Genomic DNA, 15,373 nt, shown 5'->3' on the forward strand with positions numbered 1-15,373 from the left:
GACACATGATTTAGTACGTCTGAAGCACCGTGACAGAGTCCGACAAAGGGAGCAGCCCAGGCACTCATTTCACATGCCAGCTCAGCCCCCTCCTTGATCCTCGCTCGTGGGGCCCCCGCAGCCCTCCCTTACCTGAGGGCAAGAGTAGCACTGCCTCCTCACGGCCTCAACAGCAAAGTATGCAAGGGCCCGCTAGAAGGACACACGGACAGAAAGGCAAGTGGATTAGAGACTTAGTATTTGAGCACTGACTCTGTTTGTTGTCTGCTAACTTTGTTTCTGTGAACTTGAATTCTCAATGGTGGCCCAAGGTTTTCTTGGAAATGAAAGCATTTGAGTGAGATGAGTAATTGCGTTTTCCCTGGCACTTGGGTCATGGCTACTTTCAATGTGAACGTTCTCTCGAGTCAGGTTTGAAGATGTATTTTTTAAAATCTTACAAGTGTGAGACAACGTAATACCTTTGACCTGGACTGACGTGAACACAGGCTATAAAAATCTTCAGTGTGCACTTGACATCTGCAGAGAAAATAGGGACGATCAAACTTACAAGATGCACGATTGTAGCCATCCTAATGTTTTAAGCGTTCGAAATTCAACTCTATTATTCCAAAGAATGAGTTTAATGCTTTCTAGGAGCAGTTAAATTAGACGGACCTATACACCATCCGGTTAAACACTCCCTCTACCTGAGCCATCACGCAGGTGAAATAACCAAAGAAAAAACTCATCCTGCTCTGAGAGGTGAGGTTACTTAGCTCAGTCCTCAGTTGTCGCACAGAGTCTGGTGTTCCTTACAGTGGAGCCACACTTTGAGCTCTGCGGGCATCAGTCTTTTCTGAACACTGTCAACGTCTTATAAGTCTCTACTGGCCAGTGAAAGACAACCCATTTGAATGGCTGTTGACAGGACTTGTGGATGAGGTGACCAACCCGTCCCATGGAAAGAAATTCTATTAGGAGAATTTCCAAAAGTTGTCCTAATGGTTTCCTATGAAAATCCAGGGGATACGTTTTGCTTTGTATTGTTTTCGCAAGAAAGGAAGGCTCGGAGTCACGTTTCATTCCTTACAACCTTGAGAGAATATTCTAATTTTTTGCTCTTGGGGTTTTAACTTATAAACGCAGTGAATACGTTGGTAAAGTAATACTGTAACTTCTGTGGATCCAATGGATGACCATGGAAGGAATGATTTGGTAGAGTTTTTAAAAAGGTTACCGAGTAGATAGAGAACTAATTCTGAATAAATATATATCAGTAGGAATAAAAGGATTTTTTCCCCTTCACGATAGACATGTGTAAAGGAAATGGAGAATTCCATGGTTTTGAAATACTGGTTTTTTCCTACACTAGCTGAAGGGTTTTTGAGTTTGTGGAACATGAAATGTTTGAACTTTCTAAAAAGAAAACTTTAAAAGGACCTGCAAAGATATTTAACTCTCAAAGGTAATGATCTTTATGAGCCAGAACAAAGTGTTTTTGTTTGAAGATTATTAAGGGGAACAAAGAGCAACTAAATCATATATGACCGTTTAAATTCTATTTCACAATTCTTTATTTTCATGTGGGCTTTGTCCTACATTGTTCAAACTCTGCTTGAGAGAAAGTAGTTAAGAACAGTGCAACTTAGGTTGTCAGGGAAAACCAGTAATTCGGAGGGTTTAAAAAACAAAGAAACAACTTCGGAGGATAAGAATTACTTCTACAGTGTGCGGAGGCAGTCGTATCTTCAGAAAAAAAAAAAAGCAATAAATAAAAGTGGCTTGTGTGGGTCTAATTGGGTGAGGTCATTTCTGGAGATGAAAAAAAAAAAAAAATGAAGAGCTCTGGCAGGCAGTATCACTCTAGACTGAAATTCTCCAGATAGTTCTTGTCGGGTTTTTCTCTAAGATGGCAGTATAAGTTTTTCACCCTTTTACCCAAGTCCATGAGATTGACTGCATTTAAACAAAACCCGGGTGTTGCTTCAAGACAGATAGGAGTCTCGAGGCTTATCACTTCAGAGAACTAATTTTGACTGCACAGGGGTATAGGTGAGCCGGGTGTCCAGCATGAATACCAGAAGCTGGCCCCTGGAGGGCTGTCTTTAGAATCTTCGTTGAGACTCAAGAGCTACCCACCCACAGATTCATTCTCAGGAGGGATGAGGAGAGAATTTATACTTCTCCATATAAATAAGAAAAACAGACTTGGATTTACAAAAACACATCGGTGGGTTGAATTTAATCCGTAGGTTCCAGGCTAAGTATCAATCCATACTTCGTACTTTTATTCTAACCCACTGGCCATGGGCTGTACCAGAATTGAAAACTACAAATACAGAATGTGTTGGGTTGGAGCAGATCAGAACCATAAAGGGAAGTAGCTTTTGGGGAAGAAAACGTAGGTAGAAAAAACAGTGTTCAGTTCTAATTTGAATATGTAATTTTGATCTGGTTTGTAGGTTTGATCCTATAAACCTAAGCATCTTGAAATACCTAACTAACTTTCCGTGACCTTTGAGATGGCTTTTCTTGAGCCCGTTCCTTGGGAGTTTTTATTTGCCCTAGAGAAATTCTAAACATTGTGTAAAAACCCTAATATGTGCATGTTCCTTCGTCAGTGATCTGGGGGTGAGCTGGACGTGGTTGGAGCCCTGTCACCGTGCCGTGAGAACAGGGAGCTCGAGCCTTTGAGGTCTCGTTCTCTTTCTGATCCTTCTTCCAACTAGCTGACCACTTTGGACAAGTCACATTAGCTGTTTGGACTTCATTGTCTTGTCTGTTAAATCTGTGGTCTAGATGATTGTAAAGATCCCTTTCAGGCCCATGAGTCTATGTAAATGTTGGTAGGCCTCTGTATTGGCCATTGAAAACTCAGTGGTCCTAAAGATTCTCTGGGTATTCTTCAAGGTCAGGTTAATTTCTTCCCACTCAGCTGGGTGGCAGAGTGGAAAGAGAGTGGGGACAAACATAAGTGGGATAATGATAGCAGAAGCAGATTTTATCTTAGCCAGAGAGTCCAAATTAAAGTCAAGTTTTTATCCTCAGAGAGTCGCTGCTGTAAACTCTGGTCCCAGATTGCTTTTCCACACCTATGCATTAGAGAAGCTTAAGAAACCAAATGCTGCATTTAACCTTGGCCTTCTGCATGCCGTCTTGCATGGCAGAAGGCAGGATAATCTTCTCCTTTTCTTGTTGTATTGCACATTTTAATAAATAACAGAGGGAGAGAGAGATCAGTGGAAGCAGTTAGGGGAGGGGAAGTTATCTGTGCTTGGATGAGGAATGAGGGGCATGGTCACCTCCTCAGAGGTGAAGTTGCTCAAGAGATAGTGTAAAATTGTTCTCGACCGTGTGCATTTGCCAAGGTAAAGGTCTTGTTACCACTCAGGCATCTGGGAGTAAAACTGCATCCAGATTCCACCTCTGCTATGCAGCGGACCCAGCCTCCTGATCTCGTAAGGCCCAAAGTGTGTGAGTGATGGAGAGGATGGTGCATTATCCCTTTTTAAGACAAAGAGCCCAACCCTTTGAGAAGCAGTTAGACGCACATGACTTTCATCCTTTTTAAAACCAATGGTCTCCGAGGGCTTCTTTCTATAGAAAGGCTCCGTATAATGCTTGATGTTAACTAACTGAAATTAAAATAAAAACTTAAAAAAAAAAAAAAAAGAAAAGAAAGGATCAGTGCCGGGGACCAACCTCCTTTTGCTCTAACAGTCTTAATTTAGCACGAAATTAGTCAAAACTTCGTGGGTCTACATTTTTGCATCTTTAAAGGGAGGGGATAAAATTAAACACTTTCTCGAGCTCCGCCTTCCATTCTATTTGCAGATTTATGTTACAAACCTCTGAAACTGTGTTAGGCGACCCATGCAGGTGCAGGGGAGAAACACAATCTTTTTTCTCTCCTCATGCCAGGTTCTTACGCTGGGGACCATGAATTAGACTAACAAAAGACAGACCAACAGGAGGAAAACAAATAGGAGCTTATTAATTTGGGCATCACACATGGAAGCACTCAGTGATGAGTAACTCAAAGGGGGTGGTTAGAACAGGGGTTCACATAGCACTTTAACAAAAGAACGATATATCCATAGAGAAGTGACAAGACAAAGGAGAAGGACTTGGAGCTTCTAGGGGTGGCAGATTGTGGGAAGGCAAACATGGGGAATTTTTTTTTTATATAAGATTTATTTATGTTAGCGAGAGACAGGGAGAGAACACACGTGTGCATGCATGTGATGGGGAGGGATAGAGGGGTAGGGAGAGAGAGTCTTAAGCAGACTGCACTGAGCATGGAGCCCGGAGCCCAAAGCTGGACACGGAGCTCCATCTCACGAGCCTGAGATCATGACCCTGAGATCACAACTTGAGCAGAAACCAGGAGTCGGATACTTAACCGACTTTGCCACCCAGGTGCCCCTATACTGGGAATTTCATAGAAAGTAAAGGTTAATTTCAGCAAGATCTGTTATCGATTCCTCTTGTGCTGAAAATGGTCTCCAGTTGTTCCCAGTCACCAACTGGTGTCCTTCTTGGTAGAAAGAGGAGGGAGGGATGATTTAACACATTTATGGCTTGCTTTTGGCAAATAAGGGAATGTCAGAGAGCTTTTCTTATATCTCCTTCTCGATTATCTGCAACTGAAAATGAGCCTCATGCTGAAGTGACCCCTTTTGGGGTGGCATATTCTGCTACCCTTGTAGGCATAGTCCCATGACCCCTTTGTGGCTTTGATCATTCTAAGAGAACTCAGACACATCCATGCCCACGTGAGGCGAACTCACAGTGTAGAATTCTCCTGGACCAGGACTAAGGTGAAGCAAGGGATGTACTCAGGTGCAAAATTCAAGGTGTCCCCCAAAATGCAATTGTCAAGATACATAATAGTTTTTTAAAGATTTTTAAAAATTTTATTTATTTGAAAGAGAGCAGAGCGAGCAAGAGACAACATGAGTGGGAGCGAAGGAGCAGAGGGAGAGGGAGAAGCAGACTCCCCATTGAGCAGGGAACCAGACACAGGGCTCGAGCCCAGGACCCTGAGATCATAATCTGAGCCGAAGGCAGATACTTAACCGACTGAGCTGTCTAGGCAGGCACCCTGATGATAATATTTTAATGCAGTGTTTTAAAAAATCAAAACAAATGCCAAAACCCATGATGCACTGGGTATCAAAACTCTGGATATAGGCTCAGTAACAACCATGAATCCTACTGGAGTCTGAGGAAAGGGAAAAGTCAGCAATACTGATTTTGTTGATCATGAATGTTTTGCATTCATTTTGGTTTTTTTTTTAATATCCCATTAGGTGTTGTTCATCCTGATAACTGTGCTTTGGGGCAAACTGTTAAATTTTGTGCCTGAGATGACTGCCTCACTTCCCTTACTCTCAACTCCCCACCATTTGGGTACCAGCTGTGTAAATGATTTCGTTGGCGAATATCCTCCAAGGCCAGTGACGTTGTGTCCACTATAAATTCCATCCAGGTCTTGGATCCCACTTTCCAGCTGAACTTGACAGTTGCACCAAATTTCGCACAGTAGAAAGCCTAGTGTGTGTTGGAGAGTGGATCAGAGCAGGGGGGTATGGCGGGAATTCAATCTCACTAAACTGTGTATGCACGGGTCTAATAAACCAATCCTTCTGATTGAGTTGAAATGTTTGTAATTGGTTTGGCTGATATTTTTCACTGACCCGATTTATAGTTTTATGAAAACAAGTAAGTTTGGTGACAATGGACAAAATATCACTGTGCAGGCACTGTTCTCTCAGAGTAATTCAAGCCATGAGGAGCTTTCAAAAACCAGAGGAGTCCACGCAGTGTGAGTAAGGCTTCCTCTTGGGCTAAAGAACCAAGGAAAATTCATCATTCTGGAGGAGAAAATCCACGCAAACCCAGAGAATTATCATGGAGATTAAATATAACATACTGGTGGAAATGCGTTACAGGCTATAAACACGTGAAGCAAATGTTGGCTATACCACACATAAGAAGAGTATGAATGTATTTCTGTTTATACTACTGTCCAGTAAATTGAGGGTTTCATTCATCATTCACTCTTTCAGCAAGAGCTTGGGTGGGGAACGGGAGTCCCTTTACCCAGCCGTACTCAGCACTGAATAAAATAAACAAAGCATATTTATCCCACATTCTCTGTAAGGGACAATTTTTCCTTTTATGAAAGAAAGAAAATCTTCTTAAAAAAAAAAAACACCCTCAGATCAACATTACTGACATTTCAAAGAATTTATTGCTAGCATTTGAGATCCGGGAGGAACAACAAAGTTTATATTGCTTTGAGAGTGGCAGGGGGAAAATTAGTTTACCAAGAATATACTTCTACAGTGTGGTGTTTCTTTGTCATTGTCTAGATTTACCATTTCTGGGTAGTGCTGTGTCGATTAGTCAAATCATGTAGAAAAGGGTTTAACAAAGCAGACAGCATGTTCACTCCACGGACTGCGGACTCACGTCAAGTAGCGGTAGATGGGGCGGGGGGGGGGTGCCAGACTCTGAGCAGGTGGAGAGATGATTGCTGCATTCGAACATGGCAAGTTCCCCCAGGAAAGCAGCAATGCTCTGAGCCTGACAGCAGGCAGATCCGTGGCTTGTCTGCAGCGAGCTCAGCAATGAGACTGGGGCCACGCACGACGTCCAATCCTATCACTGTCTGTCGGATGGGGCTGAGGAGCGAATCTCAAAGTCTAGCTCAGAATCTTGCCATTTGGCCTCCATGTGCATAGATGCAGGTTTTAGTGGCAATTTGAGATGCCCCAAATGAGCTGGCTGGCACTTCGCTCTGAATGAGCAAAGTACAGCCAGTATTTATGCTAACATGGTAGGGTCTTCTTGGGGCTTGCATGATCAAGCGTTGTTCCTCATATTTGAGCCTCAATTCATTTCCCACAGGTTTGGAATAGATTTTCCACGGGCTTTTAAATTGACTTCCCCAGTATAGACTTGCAAGTGAATATTCTCCAGGTTGTAGAGAAAGCACTTCTATCGCGATCTGCAAACATTTATTGAGTGCCTGTGGTGTGCATGGTGGCCCCAGGAAAGGTTTGCAGAATAGTTGGTGTGGTACCATAGAGAACGTGGTCTTTGGAAGCAGACAGTCTTGAACTCGAATGACTGCTGGCTCTGCTGGGCACTTGGGTGAGGTCAGCCCATCCTGAGCCTCGATTTCCTCCTTGGCTGGAGGGATGATGTGAGGAGTAAATGAGAATGCTTACTTGAGAGTTCTTGATAGATAGTTGGTACTGGAAAAATACCAGTATCCTGCCTGCCTTCTTTCCTTTCTTGACTACCGGTACGATCATCTGAGAGGGACAGGAGATAAAAAGACCCACTCGCAGTTGAACAAAAAGCAAATATTCATGGGAGTATAAAAATGCATGTGTTCACAATAAAATCTGCTCTGCACACTACAGACAAACCCATCTACGCTAACATGAAGCTAATAATCACACATCAGTTTTGCAGAGTCCAGTCGGAGAGGTGAGGAGGATTTCTGAGGAAGAGAACATGGTGGAGGGAGGCTGGGGCATACACAGCAAGGGCAAGCCTGCACAAAAGGCCTTGGAGAGGGTGGGGAGCAGGAAGAAAGAGAATTGTAGCCATGTGCTCCTGTAATCTTTAAGAATTCTCACTTCAACCCACAGAACGTCTGATTCTCCACCAATGTTACTAAGATCCAAAAATTACTTTTTTCCTTCTAAATTCCCAAAGTTGTGGGTTTTAGTCTGTGGGTGAACAGGAAGGATCTTGGTGATCCCAGTTCTGCAAGTCACTGACTGTGACCTTGGGCAAGTCACCTAATCTTGGGGCCTCCGTTGTGTCACTTAGTATATGAAAAGTTTGTCTTTGATCTTACAAACCTTTCCAGCTCCACATTCTATTTATGAAATAACACAAATAAGGTGGTTTGAATTCCTTGGAAAGAAGAACTGTATATGTACCACACCATAACCCACAACGGGTATGCAATACTCAAGAAAGATTCCTGACAATATGTGGCCAATATTTGCAGTGTGTTTGAAATTTACAAAGTGCATTTTATAGACAGTATTTCATGCCTTGCTCTCCTGGAATAACCATTATCATTTATCGACTATATCTATGTATCTTACACTCTCTGAGTACTTTGGCCTCTCATTTCCTCCTCACAAGAGCCTGGAAGAGGCAAAAATTATCTTTGGTTCAGATGCAGGGAAATAGACTGTCAGAAAGCTGAAGGAACTTCCTCAATGTTACTGTCAAACTTCAGAGCATCTCCGTTTATATTTTACTGCCTCTACAATTGTTCATTTGGATTTTTGGAGAGTTATATATTCTTATTCCCTTATTTGGCTGCCAGCATTTTCTAAGGAAACATTTCCCAAAGTGTCTTCCACAAAACACCAGGCCATAGAAATTCCATTGAAAACAGATTTTTTTTTTCTGTTTTCAGGTAGGTAGATGACAGACAGATGGAAGGATGGATGGATGGATGGATGGATAGATAGATAATAGATAGATAAATAGATAGATAGATAGATAGATAGATAGATAGATAGATAGATAGATAGGATGGGTGGGTGGATGGATGGATGGATGGATGGATGGATGGATGGATGGATGGCTAGATAGAGAGAGAGAAATAGGCAGATACCACACACTGCATACCACTCCTAGAGATTTCTCAATGAATAGTAAGACACTAAAAGTGAAAACACATCCTGCAGTAGAGATATCTAGTCAACATTATTTAATCGAGAAATTCTCAAACTTATGTAACCACTGAACCTTTTTTTTTTTTTCACATAACACTAATTTATATCCCGTGGAAAATCCCTCAGCAGCTACTCTAAGACTTCCTTCTCTAAATTATTGTAGCACCCACACAACTAAAATAATCTTGCATTTTCTTACCTAGAACATCATGCAAAAATCCACAGACCAAATCCTATGGACTGGACAGTAGAGAAAACAAAGTATAAAAATGTGAGGAAAGAGAGAAGAAAAAACTCAAAACCAAAACAAGAACAGGGAAAGCTGAAACCAAAGATGGTCCCTACAGTTGGCAATGAGAAAAACCAGTGGGTCAAAAAATTAAGGGAAGGTCTGATGAGGCTGCCCCTCATGGCAGCTGAGTTCTTGGAGCGCTTCTCCTTCAGCTGGGCTTCCCCCCTTCCTCTTCTTCACTGCCCATTATTCCTCCTGTTCACACAGCATTGTACATGGAATCGTGCCTCCCCATGCCAGGGCATGGAGAAGTGACAGCAGGGTACCCTGGGGCCCCATGGCCCATGGCAACCCCATGGAATCAATCAGACAGAGAGAGCATGGTCCCTCCTCCCCACTCTGCTGTCTTTTGACAGAGGAGTTTCCAGTGGTCAGGACAGTTCCCCAATACCCTAACAACCACCTTCTCAACCTCTGTGTTTTAAGAGTGGTTCAAGTCCAAACAACAGGTCAAGTCAGTCTGAAATCTGTATGGCAAGCCGGGTGTCAGGCTTCTAGAGTACCAGATGTCAAACCTCTCTGTCTGTGGGGCACTCTGTCGGTGGTAATGCTCCCATCCTAACTCTTTTCTTGTTTCCTATTTAAAAAAGAGAGAGGTGGTGCCTCAGAGACATGGTGTTTTCCTTCTCTTTCATCCACCTATGTGGAGAACTAAATTGGGCATTCTGGCTTCAGTCAGAGATAAGACAGAGAAAGGCGCCATGTTGAGAATGGCAGTTGCAGAGTCTCTTCTTTCGTGTGTAAGAGGAATCCACAAGGCAAAGGTTCAGGTGCTCCTTAGAGTGGCCGTCCACTGGAAGGGCATTTCCCAGTCCTTCACCACTCGATGGGGATGCCAGTGAGAACACAGATGAACGCAGTTGTGGGGGGAGCACCCTGCACGTAGATGCTGACAGCTCTCTTCTAGGAACTAGTGACTCTCATCTGAAAGCCCAGATGGGCTCTGATCGATGCAACTTTCCAGCCCGACACATTTTGTCTGAACTGTCGTTTGACTGGGATGAGCCAATCACTTAGTTTTCTACACCAGAAGAAATGAAACTGTCATAAAAGAGAAGTCAAGTCAGGGAGCTCCTTCTTTTCTCAGCTGGGCTCCATATCCTCCCTGAGGCTGGCTGCTCTTTCCAGAGTTGAGCTCTCTGTCGTGGCATTGTGAAGTTATGAATGTGGCATTTAAAGAGAACAAAGCAATGTTGAAGGGTTCAGAGAGAAGATTTCAGAGAAATCCCCTCACTTCCCCCCAAAGAAAGCTCTCTTGAGTCTGTTTGTCTCAGAAACTTATATGTTGTAAATCAGAGGGAAAGTCATCTCGTGCCACTGTCTGAGGTTCTAAAAATTAACATTCCTTGGAGTTAATTACTACCTCGAGTGTTCTGTACCCCATGGAAGGAATTTGACCAATCTAGAGCTAAAACCAAATAGTCCTTCGAAACAACCTGGACAAGGCAGGAAGTTATTAAAGGTGGAAAGCAAAAATGGGGTATGTTCCAAGCTCCCCGAGTGTGAATATCACCATGAATACATTTTCGACATCTTCGAGGCACAACCTGCATACCATTTTCATTGCTAGTGAACTTCCTCAAGGGATAAAGGAGGTATCTTCATACCGGAAGGGCAGACATCCATGTAATCAAATATTTTCTGGGCCACGGGGGGCCCATTATCTCACTGCCTTGTGTGACCGCCCTCCTTCTCCTTGGCTCACCCAAGCCCCATCATCTCCAAACACCTGTGGTGATGCCCACACTATATTTTGTTCATTTCTTTGTATTTTGTTGGATTCTTTGCTTTCTTTTTCAAGAGCAAATTTACAAACTCAATGGCAGTGGTTCTCAGCATTAGCTGTACTTTGGGATCACCTGTGGCGTTTCTTCCTTCAATACCAACACGTGGATTCCACCCAGAGATTCTGACTAAACCCAAGTGAGGCAAAGCATGGGCATCAGCATTTTTAAAGCAACCCAAGTGATTCCAAAATGGAGCCAGGGTTAAGGACAACTACCCATTGTCTTGTAAATAGGCTCTCAATTATTTCTAAAGGAGCAAATTCCTACCTCTTATTTATACAAAATGCTTTTTATGTGAAGTGTCCGGTGCAGGAGTTGGTGCTAACTTTACTTCTATGATATAATGGAACTAGGTCTCTATTTCTAAGAAGATGGAGCCAGTGTTACTTCGACCCTCCCCCTTCCCCTCCCCCAGATTCACAGCCCATCAGGAATGAAAACAGCCATACGTGTGCTTTGTTATTCACTGGAGCCTCTCCCAGACTCTGAAGTTGCGTTATTAGCCGATTTTGCAGAAAAACCTCACACCTTGTGATTCACCTCTGACACTCAGAATAGGAGAAATAAATAATCTTTTAACACTCTCTTGTTCCAGACAAGAACAACTATCTGCTACTGGTTGGGAGTTTATTAGATGCCCAGATTGCTCCTAGATGGTGTCTCATCCAATCTATACCTGGGCTTCTCAAGCTTTTCTTTGCATATGAACTCGGATTCCGTGGCTCTGGGGTAAGAGGGCTCATCCCAGATTCTACATTTCTAACCAGCTCTGGTAAGGCTGATGTGCCTGGCCCTCTGCCCACATCTTAGCAAAGCTCAACGAACCTTAGATGTCCCACTAGCTCACTTCACAGGTGAGGAAGTTAGGAGTAAGGACCTCTAAGGGGCAAGATTCAAACCAAGGTCTGTCTGACATGAAACCTTGTCTGCTGTGCTCGTCTGCCTCCTTTTAGTCTTATTTTTCATTGTGGGATTTCCATCTGTTTGAAGAAATCTCGTTTAAATCACATAATGATTTCTAACTTGCAGGTGAAGGTGGAGGTAATTGCACAGTTAGAAGAAAGACTCTCACTGTCGCCTCTCTGGTCTTTCTTGTAGCTCCTAATCTCAATTTCAATCTTATCATTGCTCATGAACCAGAAACTCTCAAGTGAGGGGCGAGGGTGCAGCCATACATTCTTCTCTTTATTTGGTAAATCTACTAGTTTTGTTGGAACCGTTTCTACCCAATTGAAACTCAAGTACAAAGAGGTTGAAATGGTCTGTGACCACTGACAAATCAGAACTAAAAAGTTGTTAGGTCTCATTTCAATTTTTAGGTCCAAGATCTCCTGGCTGTATGACTCTGAAGATCACCCCTTCCTGCATCCCCACTGTCGGTCGTACAGCCATGAAAGTTCACCTGAGACCATCTGCTTCAAGGGGGGAGCAAGGGAGCCTTCTCCGACACCATCATTTCAATACACTTTTTCGAGAGCGAAAGCCAAAATCAATGTAAAATGGTAGCAAAATCATCCTCCAAATGTAAAGGCCATACAGAGTCAGAACGTGGTTCTTTTTCCCTGATGAAAGATCCGATAGTGTGGTTTGTGAAAGCTCTTTACCCTCTTCATCGGGAGTGTGGGACCTGGGTACAAAATGACATTCATATTAAGCACTTTCTCTCCAGTCACGTCTACTTTTCAAAATGTCCGTTTCCGTTAGAATGGAGAATTTGCGGTGTGATCGTGGGGAGTGGTGCCATGGTGGTGAAGCAATGTCTTCTTCGTAAAATGCAAGAGAAGTCTTCAAGAACATCCACCCCTTCGAGGTTCTTAATGTCATTTTGGACATCCTGTAAGTGGGTGTGAAGACCCAGTAACCCAGGAAAGTTCTCGACACTCGGCCGATGTCTGCTTATACCAGATTGGACAGGCAGGTCTTGCTGATTAAATGGCTTTAGGAAAAAATAATCTCATTAACATCCTCATCTTCAAAGAACAGAGGAAACCTAACAGAACTTGTGCAAATATCAGTCACTAGCCTTAGGACACATAAATGAATGCATGGATTGTCCTAAAAGAAAACAAATTGGGGAAATAAGCTCTTAACCCCTGCCAACCCAAGTCCGATATGTGGATGGATGCGTATTTGCATTAAAGGCTAGACGCTATGTGTATTATGTAGACTTTTTTTTTTTTTGAACAGTAAACACCTTTTGTACATGGCCAGCGATAGGAGGGAGGAAGGTTTATTTGTCTTTCCGGCTGCGATTGCCCTCAGCTAGAACTCTAGCTCCTTGCCCTCCAGCACGGAGCCATTTGCTCTTGAAGAAATGCACACGAGAAGCTTGCCCTGCTGGAGACGCTCCCCCAGAAGACTGCTGATTTGGGCATTCTTTTTCCTTTCATCCTATTTCTTCTGAACTTTGATTGTCTTTCGTTTAAAATCGCTTCCTCCTCAGGAGTCAGCTTGGCCCCCTTCTTGCAGCCCAGGGACGGTGCACTTGGGGCTCCTACCGCTCTCAGTGTGGGGCGCTGTCAATAAGCACGATACAGTTCTTCACTGGTGCAGACCAGTTCGTTGTTGGAAGCATTTTAGACAACATCAGTAACCCTTATTTTGCACTTAGGACCCTCAGAGCACTGGGGGATGTCCCCAGCATCCAGCCTCAAGGCACGGGGCTTCGTCTGGCCTCCCCGAAAGCAGACTGTGTGTATTTGGTTGGGGACCAATCTTAGTGTTGGCAGTGAGGCTTCCCAGCTCGTTACTTCCGTTTCTCGTGGTAGGGCTTTCTCTTGTCCCCGGTCTTGTCCCGAGAGATGCCCGTCGCTCTCGGCCCTGGCTGCAAAAGAGCTATTACATAGCCTTTCGATCTTCCTAGTTACATGTGCGTGTGCTCCATACCTGTGTGTATACATAGTTGCATTTATTTGATGTATACATAGGCACATATGTATTTAAAAAAAAATTTTTTTTTGTAGGAACACCAACTTCTGTAAAGTGTCCACTTAGAGGGTTATCCAGGTAGCCTGGGCAAGTCAGCAGAGTGTGAGCACAAGGAGAGAAGTGGCATTGTCTGGGGCCTTCCTTTCTTTCCTTTTCTGCCTGGGACGTTTTGGAGAGAATGACGAAGCAGTGCCGGAGATTATGAATTTGCTTAAGTGTGAATGGCTGATTGCCGCGCGCGGTGCCCGGCCCTCCCCGAAGGTGATTGACTGGGGCGGCAGGTCTTCACACTTGATGCCTGGATTTGACTCGGAAAGTCTGCCAAGTCTTTTACTCGGAAATTTATCTTAATTAGATCTGAAAGACCTGCCACAGCAGAATAGTCACACCGATTAAAATGAAAAACAGGAGAAATTACTGATCAAATTAATCATAATGTCGGGTTACAGCTGTAGGTCTGATGTAATTTGCCACTCCAGTGAGTTACATCGGCCCAGCCCGGGAAAGGGAGCTGGCTTTACGCTGATCCGTAACACCCGCCCCGCTCCAGGCGCCCCTGCAGGAGGCTGATTCCATTCATTTTCCTGGCTGGCTCTGACCTCCCTGTTGCAACTGGAAACAAATCAGGCACCGAACAACTGCAGGGGGGGACGGTGAGTGGGGAGGTAAAGGAGAAACATTCTCGTATCCAAGTGATTGTACTATTTCGAAATGGTGAGCTTCTAGAAGTTGGCTGGGCAGGCTGGGGGCTTTGTAGCTTGTTGGGGTTTTTGCTTTTGCTTTTTCCACTTAACCTCATTTTAGTTTTCCTTGTGGTGACCTGACATTGATTAGATGCAGAACGGGAATCAAAAGGTCAGAGGACACAATCTTTGGCTCTAAGCAATGAGGAAAAAACCTTTAGAAAAATCTCCTTGCCAACACGGCTCTACAACTGGGGCATGGATTGCACTAACCAAAGTGTCACAGCAGAAGGGGAAGAAACCTCAGCCGTAAGAGCTCGTTGTCCCCCGTGAGGGTATGGTCCTGGAATTCTGATTTTTAACTAAACTCCACTTTACACTGTACCGTGTGTTAGGGTGGGGCGGGGGAGGGGGAGAGAAGTTGGTGAGTAGCTGGAGTATGCTATTTTTTTTTAAGAAAACAATTCAGAGTCTAGATTCTTGTCCACGCAGAGCCTTGACACTGAGCTGTGATTCATTCAGTGTTTACAAAACACATCGCCCTCTTAGCAATGCAAGGAAGGCGCAAAACATCCCAGTCTAAGGCTTTCCATTGGCAGTCATGAGAAGTTAGATTTTAGGAGCAATGTAGGACTTCTCTCCAACCAGTTGTGCTTTATCCGGGAGCTATAGACACCTCGCTTGGGGAGAGCCCTTTTAAAACAAAGGTAACAGGAAGGTACAGAGGAACGAAGCTTCCTTCCCAATCAGTGGTGATCAGATGACTCTGGAACAGCAAGTTCTCCCTCTGAGACCATCTGATGGTGTGCAAATCCCATCTAGTCATCCCTAGACCAGATGCTTATACCTTTTCAATACCCATGTGGCAAGGCCCCCATCCTCTCTCCATCCCACCAGGAATAAATCGGGTACATTTTGTAAACGAGAGAGCTAGGCAGTCACAGAAGACACGGTGGGGCCTTGGCACTCAAGAGACTCTGCCTT

The 15,373-nt window shown here is 43.9% G+C and overlaps 1 protein-coding gene across 1 annotated transcript in view; it reads left to right on the plus strand.

The window, feature by feature from the left end:
* The window catches only part of POU6F2 (POU class 6 homeobox 2), a 453,863-nt gene that overhangs the window by 339,621 nt on the left and 98,869 nt on the right, over positions 1-15,373 (plus strand). The window lies entirely within an intron of this gene.

This window comes from Ursus maritimus, unplaced genomic scaffold (assembly GCF_017311325.1).
Source record: "Ursus maritimus isolate PB19 unplaced genomic scaffold, ASM1731132v1 scaffold_3, whole genome shotgun sequence".
In the NCBI taxonomy this organism is placed as follows: Eukaryota; Metazoa; Chordata; class Mammalia; order Carnivora; family Ursidae; genus Ursus; species Ursus maritimus.